A 14,179-nucleotide genomic window follows, 5' to 3' on the forward strand; every position below is an offset into this window, starting at 1 on the left:
AAACGCTGACCATATAGTCAGCATGAGAGACAAGCCGCTAAGTACCTGGCGTAAAGCATCTGCTTGTACTTTAGGTATGTATACATATAGCAGCCACTCCATACAAATGCAGGTCTCCAAAGAAATTCGTATATTGTGAAGATTGTACATTGGTTTGGAGCAAATCATTTGCAGTTACCTCTGAGGTCATGGTAATTTTATGTACAAAATTTGGCTACCGCCACAATTTTATAGCCACCAAAAAACACTCTCCTATCTGGGTAAATTCCAAGAATGGAGCTTTATCTCATAAATGTGGCCTTTTACCTAATAAACACCAACCACTTCCTATGAAACAAACATTTGCGTCTGTTTCCACTGTAAAAAGAATTCAATTCTGGCAAGAAGCAAGTCATTCAGGCCGAGTCACAGGAAGCTCTTTTCCTCTGTCAGGACTGGGTACTTCTGTCCAGTTCAGAGTCTGACATTGTAGTCCAGGTATTGCTGGAAGAAGAAAGGAACCTCTTCTACCTTCATTTCCTTGGTACCTCATCCTGGGTTTTCTCCCACCTTTATGGCTTTTCCACTGCTGATTTTATTTTCTCCTACTCGTTAAGTATGCCCATTCCCAAAGGTTCTAACCCCAGGTCTTGTTCTTCCCAGAACCACATCTGTATTCAAAGTTTAAGCTGTAGCCTCCATGCAATGACTCCAGAATCTAGTCACTGTTCTAAATTCCAACTGCATCTCAGATTTTTCACATTATAAGCCAGGTTCTTGAACTTCACCTCAAATGTCTGGTCTGACCTTTGAGATCACAACCTTCTCAACTATACCTTTTCATCTCTCATCAGATACCAAATCTTGAGTGTCCTTTCAGCTTATTCAGTACTTTTGCTAGATTAACTGTTGATATTTGTTGTTACCCTTTATGAAATCTTTTAGTGACTCCATGCTGACCACAGAATTTGATAAAACATTTCCCAGTCCAAATGTACTCTGGACATGTCCTAATATTTCCAGCCTCAGTTCCTACTGATTCTTGCGGATCCCTCCACCCAATCAAACTATTCCATGTAATTCTCCAGCAGCGCCTCGGTTAGCCTGTTCTCAAGTTCATCCTTTAATCACCACGCTAATCATTCATTCTGCAAAAAACACCTACCAAAATGCCTCCCGAAGTAAATGCTATGCATGAGTATTATACATAGTATTTGGTTATAGTACTACGATTATACTGGAGTCCTTGTTTCATTTCGGTGACCCAAAGCCAAGTGTAAGGACAGTTCACTCCTCACTGAACTACTTCCTGTGTTCCCAGTAGTAGGGAATCTTGGTCAAGAAAATACATGTTCAGCTTTGACACGTAAAGAATGTAGAAATTACCAATCTCTTCCTCACAGAGAGGAAAATTGGAAAATTGAAAACCAGTGACTTCTCTTGGACCTCTCAGAGAATTGAGGTCAAACAGCAACCACTCTAAAACCTGAAGAGGTGGACACAGCCAGAGATATAGCACCTGATACTTATTTACCTGGAGCAAGGGCTGCTGGGTACCTTGAATAAGAACACTTAACTGGTAATTTTGATGGATTGCTGGATGTTGAGTATGGACTAATGTGAAAGTGAGAAACTTCTATAGGTCACAGTCATGAGCAGGGGTGGGGGTGGGGGTGGGAATGGAGCACACTTTCCCTCCAGCAATGCCAGCAGGTTCTCACAGGATGGATCTGAGGATCCCAGAAAGATACCCCTCTGACCCCGGCAGGAATGGGAGAACAGTCTGCTACTTCTACTAACAGTCTAATAATTCTAACAAAGGCCTACTCTGCAGTAGAAGGCTTTGGTATAATGCTGCAAGCTTGCCCCAACTGAGAGAAGGGAATTCCACTTCACTCTAGCTCAATCCAGCCTTCCTGTGTCACCTACAAGGGGAAAAAAACCTCCATAGTCAACAGGGGAAAGGATGTGAACAAAATAGATCGTGAATACCGCAGCAGGAAGAACAGGAGGAGCACTGGGAGGAGAGCTGTACCCATCGATGAGGCCCAGAAAAACTTGTGACAGCCATACTCCCAGGACGAGCCCACTAAAAGACCAAGACTTAGATTTTAGAACGCTCCCCCCTTCCACATCCTACAGCACACTGATAAATCCTACAGTTTAATAGCAGTGGAATACAGCTGAAAAGGCTGCAGAAGTGATCCCCCCAAAAAAGTCCCAAAGCCAAAAAAAAAAGACTGAAGGAATTTGAAGTCTCATACATATAGCTACAAGAAGCATCAAATACAGTCCAACTCCCAGCAAGAGTAACATAAATCTTCACACTAAAGACCTGTTTGTCTTGGTACCTATTACTCAATAACATATCCAGCTTTCAGGAAGAAAAAAATTAGAAGGCATACCAAAAGGCTAGAAAAAGCAGAGCCCTGGGAGGCAAAGCAATCACCAGATCTGGACTCGGACATGACACAGATGTTAGTATTATCAGATAGGCAATTTTAAAAAGCTATAAAGGGATGTGATGGAAAAAGTCTACAACATGAAAGACCAGATACGTAATGCCCATAAAGAGATAGAAACTAAGAAAGAATCAGAATGAAATACTAGAAATAAGACACAGTGACAGAAATGAAGAATGCTTTTGATGGGTGAATCAGTAGACTTTTTGAAACAGCCGAGGAAAGAATGGGTGAGCTTCGGTATTGGCCTATTTTATTTTTTCTTTATACATCTGAATTACATATGTTACCTTTTTTTCCAGCTTTATTGAGATCAGAATTGACAAAAAACATTGTGTAAGTTTAAGGAGTACAACATGATAATGTGAAATAAGTATACATTGGGAAATGACCACCACAATAAAGTTAGTCAACACATCCATGACCTCTTACAACCACCATTCCTTTCTTTTTTCCTTTTCTTTTGGTTTTTTGTTTTGTTTTGAGAACATTTAACATTGTACTCTCTCAGCAACTTTGAAGTATATAATTACACTGTATTGTTAACTATAGTCACCAAGCTGTATGTGGAATTGACTCATAACTGGAACTTCGGACCCTTCGGTCACCATCAGCTATTTTCCCCATCCCCTAACCCTTGGAAACCACCAATGTACTCTCTGTTATTTCAGATTCCACATATAAGTGAGATCATGCAGTATTTGTCTTTCTCTGACAAATTTCAGTTAGCATAATGCTCTCAAGTTGCAACCACATTGTCACAAAAGGCAGGATTTCCTCTTTTTTACAGCTGAATAATATTCCATTATCACATCAAATGTACAGCTACACACGGAGCAATTCCCTTTGAAGTCGAGAAACTAGTGAGCAGCTCCTTTACATCAGGCAAATAAGAACATACTCACATTGAAGCCATTAGGAAAGGCTGAGGCTCCCCGGCCCGGCCATAAACCCCATCCCCAGTACAGCACCATACAATCAGAAACTCCCAACTCCCAACTTCTTCATAGCAGTAAAGGATTTGGACCCCATATTTAGTGTCCCAAATTTTAAGACTTCTACCCAAAGGGAAAGGCCCCCAAAACACCTAATTCTGAAAGCCAACAAGGCTGGTAAATGACTACATATAACAGACGAAGAAGCGGTTGTTCATACGCATACACTTGTCCTGGCTATCCCTCCAGGGCTCAGTGCAGAGGGAGCTGGCCAAAATAACCCATCTCACAGTTTCTAGCCAGAAGACATATTATGTACTTTACGAGCTGCTGCCTAAGAATCCAATCTTACAAGGTATATTTCTGGGAGTTTGTCCATTTCGTCCAGGTTGTCCAATTTATTACCATGTAGTTGTTCAGAGTAGTCTCTGACAATCATTTGTGCTTCTGTGGTGTCAATTGTAATCTCTTCTTCCATTTATAATTCTATTTGAGTCCTCTCTTTTTTTCTTGGTTAGTCTAGTTAAAGGTTTGTCAATTTTGTTTGTTTTAAAGAACCAACACTTAGTTTTGTTGATTTTTTCCTACTGTCTTTCCAATCTCTATTTCATTTGTTTCTGCTCTAATGTTTACTATTTCCTTCTTTCCACTAACTTTAGGCTTTGTTCTTCTTTCTCTAATTCTTTGAAGCATAAAGCTAGGTTGTTTGAGATCTTTCTTTTTCTTAATGTAGTCATTAAGAAACAATTTATACACTATATGCTGTACACATCTCTCTTAGAACTGCTTTTGCTGCATCCCATAAGTTTTGGTATGTTAATTTCTATTTTCGCTTGTCTCAAGATATATCTTTCTTTTTTTACTCATTAGCTGCTCAGAAGTGTGTTGCTTAATTTCCAAATAGTTGTGAATTTTCTAGTTTTTCTCATGTTACTGATTTCTACTTTCATACCATCACAGTCAGAAAAACTACTTGATATGATTTCAACATTCCTAAATTTATTAATGATTGCTTTGTGGCCGAACATATAATCTCTCCTGGAGAATGTTCCATGTGTGCTTGAGAAGAATGTGCGCCTGGATGTGCACCCGGATGTGCACCTGGATGGGCTGTTCTGTATGTATTTGTTAGGTCCATTCGTTCTACAGCATTATTCAGGTCTGCCGTTTCCTTATCAATTTTCTGTTTGGATGATCTATCCACAGTGATTATGGTCAAAGTGAGGCAAGTTGCTGACCATCAAACCCAGATTGAGGCATCAGGAGATAGAGTCTACTTCCTAATAGAAGGAATTCTATTTTTTTATTTTTATTTTTTAAGACTTTATTTATTTATTTATTTATTTATTTATTTATTTATTTGACATAGAGAGAGAGAGCACAAGCTGGGTGAGGGACAGAGGAAGAGGGAGAAACAGACTGAGCAGGGAGCCTGATGGGGGGCTCGATCCCGGGACCTGAAGATCATGACTGAGGCCAAAGCTTAACTGACTGAGCCACCTAGGCGCCCTCTATTTTTTTTTTTTTTTTTTAGGATTTATTTATTTACTTGAGAGAGAGAGTGAGAACACGGGGTGGGGGGTGGAGGTAACGAGGAGCAAAGGGAGAAAGAATCCTAAGCAGACTCTGCACTCAGTGGGGAGCCCAACATGGGGCTCAGTCTCATGACCCTGAGATCAGGACCCAAGCCAAAACCAAGAGTCCCACACTTCACCCACTGCGCCAGCCAGGAGCCCCGAAGGAATTCTATTTTTAATCTACTATATTTGTTGATATGTCTGGGCTTGGGATTTGGAGAAGCTGGGAAAAGATCTGTTTGAGGGTCGTTATTATAATTATTATGCATTTTGCACGTTGGGCAAGTTAGCCAACCTCTCTGTGCCTTAGCTTCCTTACAGCTGGAGTATTGTGAAGATTAAAACAGCTAATATAAATACCCTATTTAGGGGAGTACCTGGCTAACGTAAGGTCTCTAAATGTTGTTGATGATGATGACGACGATGACTGATTTAGCAATTAAGACATTTGTATTTTAGCTTCAACTTTGTCACAAACTAAGTAAGTAACATTTTTCAAATCATTTGACCCCGCCAAGCTAGTTTATTTGACTATGAACTAAGGGGTTTATAATAGACTGCCTCTATGGTTCTTCTAATTCTGTAGCTAATGTTTAGCTTAGAAGAAGAAATATTTTATATAGAAGAAATATATGCCATATTTATGATAAATATAGGTATTTAGGGCTTTGGGAACAATTGGCTACAAAATCATAATGCAGAAGTCTTTTAAATTTCTTTGTACATCAATGAACTTGAGAAGTAAGTACTCTTGATTAGATTCTATAGTTTTTTTTTTTTAAAGATTTTATTTATTTGACAGAGAGAGAGAGACAGCCAGCGAGAGAGGGAACACAAGCAGGGGGAGTGGGAGAGGAAGAAGCAGGCTCCCAGGAGAGGAGCCTGATGTGGAGCTCGATCCCATAACGCCAGGATCACGCCCTGAGCCAAAGGCAGACGCTTAACCGCTGTGCCACCAGGCACCCCTAGACTCTAGTTTTTGAAAGAGAACAGCTATCAATAAAATTAACTATCTGTGAGGACCATTTACATTTTTTTCCACTCAACAATGAAGGGCCTATCATGTTCAAGACATTGTGATAGTCCCTGAAGAAAAAAAGATAAATAAGATCCAAGTTCACCACCTAGGCTGGCAGACAATACAGGGGAATAGGATGAGCGGTAAATAAACAGAAACCAGGTCACAAGGTCTCCTGAGTTACATTAAGGATTTTTAACTTTGTTCTCAGAATAAAGGTAGAGAGAGCGCTTTAAAGGGTTTGAAACAGGAGAAGCTTTTCAAGAGGAGGTGACACTTGAGCTGGGCCTGAAGGACTTCAGAACATGTCATTGGTGTCAAAGGATAATAGCAGAGAAGTGGGGTTAGCATAGCGTGTTCAGAGAGTGGCAGAGGTCCGTGTATACAGGACCTGCAGGATCCAGAGGGAAATGGTGAGAAACGAGACCGGAAGTTGAGGACCGAAAGAGGAGTGACTTCTCAAGAAAATGCTGGATCCCTGTGTCGACTTTGGAATACCCAATGTCTTTCGAATCCAGTCTATTATATGAACAGCTTGCTTGCTTACTTTGTGCTCGCTCTTCCCTTTGTAAAAACTTTCAGGGATGCCAGACTGCGCACGGGATACGGTAAACACTTCCCAGCCCAAGCGTCATCACTTTGCTTTGTATCTTCCTCCGCAGAGGAAACTAGCAGAAAGCGCAGCACTAAGCTTCCTCTCTTTAGTCCATCCTCGCTAAGTAAGCTTTGAAAGCCCAGGCTTCTTGCATAGCCCTGAGTATTTATGGGGTGTTTATTGGTTTAGTGTGTATCTGTAAGTTCCCACAAGTCAGAAAGCTTAGCTGTCTTTTTGGCATCCCCCTGGAGCCTGGAGGACTGATGCCCCCCACGGCTGGGAGGATGGCCCACAGACAAGCCTCGGCTGTCAGCGCTCCGCAGCATTGCTTCAGCTAAAACAGCTGCTTCATCCAAGGGCACCCGCTTCCCGGGGATAGCCTACATCTTAGTAGTAGCTAGACAGGATACAGGGCCTTTGTGTCCAGTAAGAAGCAACACTGAGGAGCCACGTTAGCTTCAGAGCTCCCTGTGGGGTGGGCTGAAGCCTTTGCTGAGACTGCCTCTGTCCCTCTTCTGCCTACTCCTCCTTTCCCCCTTTCCCTTCTAAAAGCATAATCCCCAGAGCACCCACTCATAAACCTCCTGGACACTGGTCTCCTCTTAGAGTCTGCTTCTCTGTGAAATATTTCCCGAGTGAATAAACGAATGAATAAACAGAATACACCTTATGCCAATGTGGGATGAGAGCTGGGTAAAGTACTTACTGTTACCTGAATCGTTCATTATTTCTCATTATTTAAAGTGCCAGGTGTGACTATTGTGAAGTCTTAATAGTCTCTGTTAAATTCTCCCGTGTCTTTTGTTTATTTACTACGTACTGCTATGAATCCCTTTCTCCAAGTCTGAAAGACCTGGTTAGGAATGTCACCTTCCATGACCTGCTGTGCTTTGTCTGCCTGAGCTGGTAGGGGAAAGTCCTACTACTAAAACTACTACTAAAGTATTTTGCTTTGCCCGTGCTTCACTGATGATATTCCTAATGCAGGACTATTGCATGCGCTTGAAATTTTAACGATGAATTAGATGCAGTATTAAGTATTTGTATGCTGAGAAAAATACCTCATGTATTTTTAAAAAATCTCAGTGGTTAACATTTTGACCACTGGGTGTCATCACAGAGCTAATTTAAAAAAGATGGCGCTTTAACCAGCTAATTGGAAGCAACTAATGGCGTCTAATAAGATTTAATAACATATTCTCACCGTTCAACCTTCATACTTTGAACATTAATATCCACTGGAGAAAATTCTTTGTAAAGTACAATTTCAGTATTTTTTAGTCTTTCTTCACAACAAGTCATACAGAAATAAAGTTTCTTCTAATGATGTTTGGGTGTCTTGAGTGAATGGGGAAACGGGGGAGGAAGGCTAAGGCCTAATAAAGATCTGGAAATGGTTGAACTACTTCTGTGTTAGAGGACCAGAGCTAACTAAATAGACATACACTCAAAGCTACCCAATTCAGTCATCTGGTTACGTCAGGACATAAATATGACCTCTCTCTGTTTTGACCTCTTTGAATCCTCACAACCTCTATAGAGCAAGAACTTTTATTTCCTCCACTTTACAGATAGAGAAACTGAGGCACAGAGAGGTCAGACACGAGGTGGCAGAGAGACAGAATTCGAGACAGAGAACTCCCCAAGAATACCAGATTACACCTTTGGTGTGAAGGACTAAGCAGTGTTATCAAAGTGTGGTGATCCCTTGACCACCTTCATCAAAATTCTATATAATCATCATTAAATATAATAGTTGTTAACATATATTTTCCAGCCACAGACCTCTGGGATAAGGCCTGGGAATCAATCTGCATTTCAGTAAAATTCTGTCAAGTGACTTTTGTGCACACTAAATTTTGAGACTTCTTGAGAGACAGGACATGGGGAAGGCCTCCTTCCTGGAAGGGGAAGAGAGAGAATGGGTCTCAGAAAGTGTAGCGGGGTCCTGAGTTCAGGAACCAGCCCATATCTCTTTAACAGACCCTTCACACACACTGGAGACCTTCTTCCTGATTGCCAGCAGGCCCCAGTGTTCCCGTCCCATGCAGCCCCCGCCCCCACAGCATGCCCCTTCATCTGTGGAGGGCCCTGCTGACTCAGGGCTTCTCAACACTGACTACGCACTTGGAGTCACTGAGGGAAACTTTAAAGTCAAACAGATGCCTGGAACTAACCAATCAAATCCCAAGCTCTGGGTGTGGGGCCCAGAGAAGAGAGATTTTTTTGAAAAAGGTTTTTTTCAGGTTACTCTCGTGTGCAGCCGGAGTTGTTAACTCCTGGTTTTGAGCAACAGTTCTCCAAACAGAATGTTAAGCAAGTAACTTAGAGGTGAGTCCCATGCAAATTCAGCAAAATACTCTTTGGGAAACTCTCTTAAATAATATGAAGGAAGGGCAGGGAAAACAATCCCAAGGAAAAGAAAAGTGTTTATGTTAGACTGAGACCCTTCTAGGCAGCATTAAAGTATGATTGATTTTGGGTATCCCGAAACCAGTCTTAAAGCCCATGTGAGAGACAGAGCAGGAGGGGCCTGTCCAGGGCCAGCAAGTTCAGCCACAGTGTCTTTCTCCTCCTGCCTGACCACTCAGCCGGAGGATCGCATTTTGCAAAATATGCAGCCCAGCTGGCTACGTGGGCTCCGGGGTCACTGCTGCCAGAAGAGCTGTGTGGCAGCTGGATCCATCACGGATGAAAGACCACTGCCTCCCAGCGGCAATCCCTAGAGCTCCTTGATGGAGCCCGTGCCTGATTCCACGCAGAGATTTAGGCCCCCCCGAGCTCTGCCATTGCACTTTTCTTGTGGAGTTGTCACCCTCCACTTCTGGACATAACTTCCAAGGAAGCAACACCTTCTGGCTTGTTCCTCAGTATTTTCAGGGTACGAGACAGCACCAGAAGTCCATTCTAAGGGATTTCCTATCCCTCATCCATCAATATAAAAGTAGTGCGCTGGGGTGCCTGGGGAGGTCAGTTAAGTGCCTGACTCTTGATTTTGGCTCAGGTCATGATCTCAGGGTCGTGAGATCGAGCCCTGCATTGGGCCATGCTCAGCATGGAGTCTGCTTGAGGTTCTGTCTTTCGCTCTGCCATTCCCCCGCTCATGTGTTCTGTCTCTCCCCCGCCCCCCAAAAAATGGTGGGCTAATTCTCCTGAAGGAAACCCTTTTATGTCTGCTTAGCAGAAAGCCTACAGTCCTGGCAGGAGGAGAGCAACAGAGATAAGGAATCCGAGTGAAAACAGAGCCCAGTGTGACCAGTGGAACGACACCCCATGTCCAAGTCCTGTTTCTTCCATCCTCTGCCCGCTGCCTGCTCCTGCACCCCACATCCTTCCCAGGTCTCAGACACCGTGCCCACAAGGGAAGCAATTCAAAGCAAGAGAAAGGTCTGACCCACATGGGCCCTCGGGGGTCTTTTTGTACCCTCTCCTCATTTTGTAGAAATAAATATTACTGGCCAAGTTCTCTTCGAATTTCGGATTGTTTGCCTCATAGCTGAGACCCAGGCCTCAGCCATACCTTAGAGAGCCGGCATCTCTGATAGAAGCTGGGAGCTCCTCGAGCCTGCAGACGGCCAGCCCTCCCCGTGTGGCTATCAAACGAGGCCTGCCCAGCGCACCGGCTGCTTGTAATTCCCGCACATCGGGCCCTTTGCTTGGCTGGCACCCCAGAAAGAGCACTGTGATGAAGCCTGTCACTGCGGCCTCATCACCCTCGGGCCTCAGTTTTGTTTGAGCTCCCTACAGGGCCCAAGGCATTCCTACTTAGGTTGCATGAATCTCAGAGGAGAAACGTGACTTCACCCCACGGGCGACAGAAGCCTTACACCCTCAGTTATAAATCAGAGGCTAAACACTCACCAAACAGGGTAGAGGTGGAAGCAAAAGAAGAACAAAATGAGATATTTATTGGATTGGCTAGAACAACCTTTTAGAGCAAAATTAACATCAACATTATGCATTTGTATATTTACCTGATGGTTTAAAAAATATTTTTGCTGGAGCGAAACAACTTCTCAGGATCCTTTTCTAGCTCAGCTGTATACTACCTGGCAGGACTTAGCTGGTTGCGTTAATTTATTTTAACTAAAATTCTCTTTGGGCCAATGACCCAGAAGTACGCCCTCTGTCCCTCACACCTGGCCAGCTGCTACCAGGATGCTTTGGAAAGACTGCATCTGTCTCCAGTTGTCATTTATCCAGATCCCGTAGACTAGGAGACTTTCACGAAGGGAAGGAGAACCTGAACAGCTGACAACATCTAAAGACCTGTATTTTCTCCTCTCTAGTTGGGAAAACTTGATACGGTAAATTAATATAAACCCTTGAAATAAATAGCAAATTTGTGTTGAACAAAATAACACGTTCAGAAATGTACATATATGCATGTGTATCATGGACTCAGATTTGTACCCCTCTTATGAATTATAGTTTGAGGTACTCCTTATCATGCCAGGGATAAGGATAACCCAGCCAGTCAGCAATTAATGATTAGGAAACCCTCATAACATTATACCAGTAGTCATGAAGATTTAAAGCTACTCATGATTATATTACAAACGAACAACAATAACAAAAAATGCCCAAAATTATTTACCCAAATCTGCTTAGTTATAGCTTAAGTTTATGCTCCTTGCACTTTGGAAGGATAATAATCCAAACTGTCCTTACCTAAATGGTGTTTAGAGACATGGTGTTTCTCTGGAATTCGTTTCCTAATTATCAACTGGACGGCTAGGTGGATAGATGACTCCTTATTATTCCTGTTTCCTGTTAGCTTTTCATCCAAAATAGTCCTAAGGGCCGTTTCCCACTTCTTCCCCTGCTAACTCCTTAGAAAATTCCATCTAGGTCTGTGTATTTAGAAAAAAGACCAATAATTCTTTTGTTCAACTAAATTAAAAATAAATAAGACCAATATGAATGTTATTTAAATGCTGCATTATTCCTCTTTGACACTGAAAATTAATATTTCATAAATGTGTGAATGAGCTGCTTAAAAACAAAAAAGCACCTCTATTTTATAATCTTACACATTACAAGGAAAAATAATAACAAAATAAGAAAAGGTAAAGGGCACACAGACATTATGCAAACCCCCACAGACCTCTCCACCAGATTTATTTACCCTATAGGTGGGTGACAGTTACAGGCTATCCTTACCATTTATAATTCATCTTTGCTTACCTTTACTTTTGAAGGAAGATGGCTAAGGTCTTTCATTATACACCGAACGAATGAAGAGATATTGAAAAGCAAGAATCAATAGTATTTTGTGACTGGCTTGATTTGGAACATGGAGGGAAAGCAAGGAATTAAATATGACTGTAAGCATTCATGCGCATAGGTAGAGAGCAGGTAGACAGACAGAAATGTGTTCCTTCATTCTTTAAGTCATTCATTCACTAATTCATTCTTCCATTCAACACGTCTTTGTTGAACAATGTCTTGGCGGTAATACACCATCAGTGACTGAAGGAGCCACTGACAGCCTCTCTGTAAGGATGCAATAAAATTGGGAGGGAAAGACTCACATACTGTGAATAGTTAAGTAATAATAGAAGAGAATATAGGATCAGGTTGGCAAAAGAACTGACTAATGCAGACATGAAGTAATGGCAGAATACAAAAATAAGGGCCAACTGGGGGACAGTCTTGGAACTGAGTTTTCTGGAAGGTGCAGAATTAACCTGGTCCGTGAACTCAATTCACAGCCAGCATTTGTGAAGCACCCATTATGAGGGCTGTGTCAGCCATGCGTGGTGGAAAGTCCCAAAATGAACAGAACATGGGCTCTAACTGGCAAGGACTTTACAGACTAGTACAGGAGACAGACGTTTACCTCATAATACAAGGCCCAAATGAGTAAGAGCGGGAAGGGTCCCTGGAGGGGCAGGGAGGGACAAAGGAGAACAATAGGGACAGGGGACAGAGTTTTCAGAGCAGGCTTTCCTCAAGCTGGTGTTAAACCAGTTATGGGGTGGAATGCCTTTGAGGCACAAATACATGGAAGTGAAAAAGTGCCGCCTAGGAACCCTTAGAAGAATTGTTGGATTTAGCAGTTATTTATTGACTAGAGAGGAGGAGCAGAGAGAGAGAGAAGGAGAAAGAAGGGTGAAAAATCAGTGCCAGGGGAATCAACAGCGGAATAGCAAGAGGCAATTGGATGAGGAAATGCATGTAAGTGATTTTGCCAGCTCCAAGGAAGTGAAAAAGCAAAGTGGGCACGTCAGAGTTGGGGGAGGGGGATGTTGGAGATCCAGGATTTACTTTTGAAAAGGGGAAAGCTCAGGGGGCAGGGGTATCGGGGCACTTAGCCTGCCGCAGGTCCCCAGCAACTGCCGTCATCAGGCAGATGTTCGTTTCCACCACGCTCCGGAAACCCCCTGAACTGGCTCCCCCCATGTTCTTGAACCCTTGCACTGGCCCCCAGGAAACACGGCCGCAGTCATCGGAGATTCTTCTATGCAAACAATTACCTGGTGTCCAACAGACATTTCACACAGCACGGCCATAGCACAAGCCTTGATCCATAGCCCCCCACCCCTAAATCCCCCACTCAAATCATTTGGCTGTCAAGCCTTGCATCTGAATGCAAATGCTACCCACAGACACTCCGTTGATTAGCCAAAAGTCTAGGCTTCATCTTCTATTTCTTTCTGTGTCTCACTCCTGCATTAATAGGTTAGCTGGCTCAGTATCCATATTATATCCTGAAATTGGCTGTCTCACCATTTCCTCTGCCACAACCACTGTCCACATGCTCCTCTTCTCTCACCGACGCCACTGGAATAGCCATGTATCCCTGCCTCCTCCCTCGATTCCTGGGTCCGTCCCCATCCACTGGTCATGCTGGGGAAAGTGGTCTGGCAGGACATCTCACTGCCCTGTGGAAAATCCCCCAGCTAGCGCGAAATCTGAACTGCTCGCCGTGCCTCCAAACCCAGGGAGCCCTCTCATCATTTGCGCCGGAAGCACCACGTCAGAGTCCCCCTCCCAACGCCCCCGCCGAAGTAGCTCCGCGGTCGCTGTCTCCCACACTACCTTATGGTACCTTCTCTATGGCACCTATTGGAGCCTGCCAGATCTCAAATGTTTCCTCTAAAAAAAAATTATATATTTACCCCCACTACAATGTAAGTATCTTAAGAGAAGGGACTCTTTCAAGCTCTTCACATATCCCTACAGTCTAAGGCCTGGCACTAGAAGGTGCTCAAAAAATATTTTTGACTGACTAGTAATAATCCTGGAATTAAGACTCCAGGTTACACCCCTAGCTTATTGACCTTGAGCAATTTTCCATCAGAACTGGATTACAATGATCCCAAAGATTCCTACAAATCTGAAATTCTATAATATACAGTCCTATGTCAGTTCTTTCCATTTTGATGATCATTTCAGTCTTGCCAGAAGATGCTATAGTCTCGTGAGGTTTGCAGCCTTCACCACCAGTCATTGTCTTCTTCCCTGCAGCCTCATCAGATCTCCTTCTCTTACTCTGATGGCTTTGTCATTCTCTGCACGTCTACCTCAGGGAAAGTTAAGTGTGATTTTAGCTCCAACATGAAGACGAACACTTGACCAAGATCACACCTGGTTGTCTTTCTGGAATA

Source organism: Ailuropoda melanoleuca, chromosome 16 (genome assembly GCF_002007445.2).
Source record: "Ailuropoda melanoleuca isolate Jingjing chromosome 16, ASM200744v2, whole genome shotgun sequence".
Taxonomy (NCBI): Eukaryota; Metazoa; Chordata; class Mammalia; order Carnivora; family Ursidae; genus Ailuropoda; species Ailuropoda melanoleuca.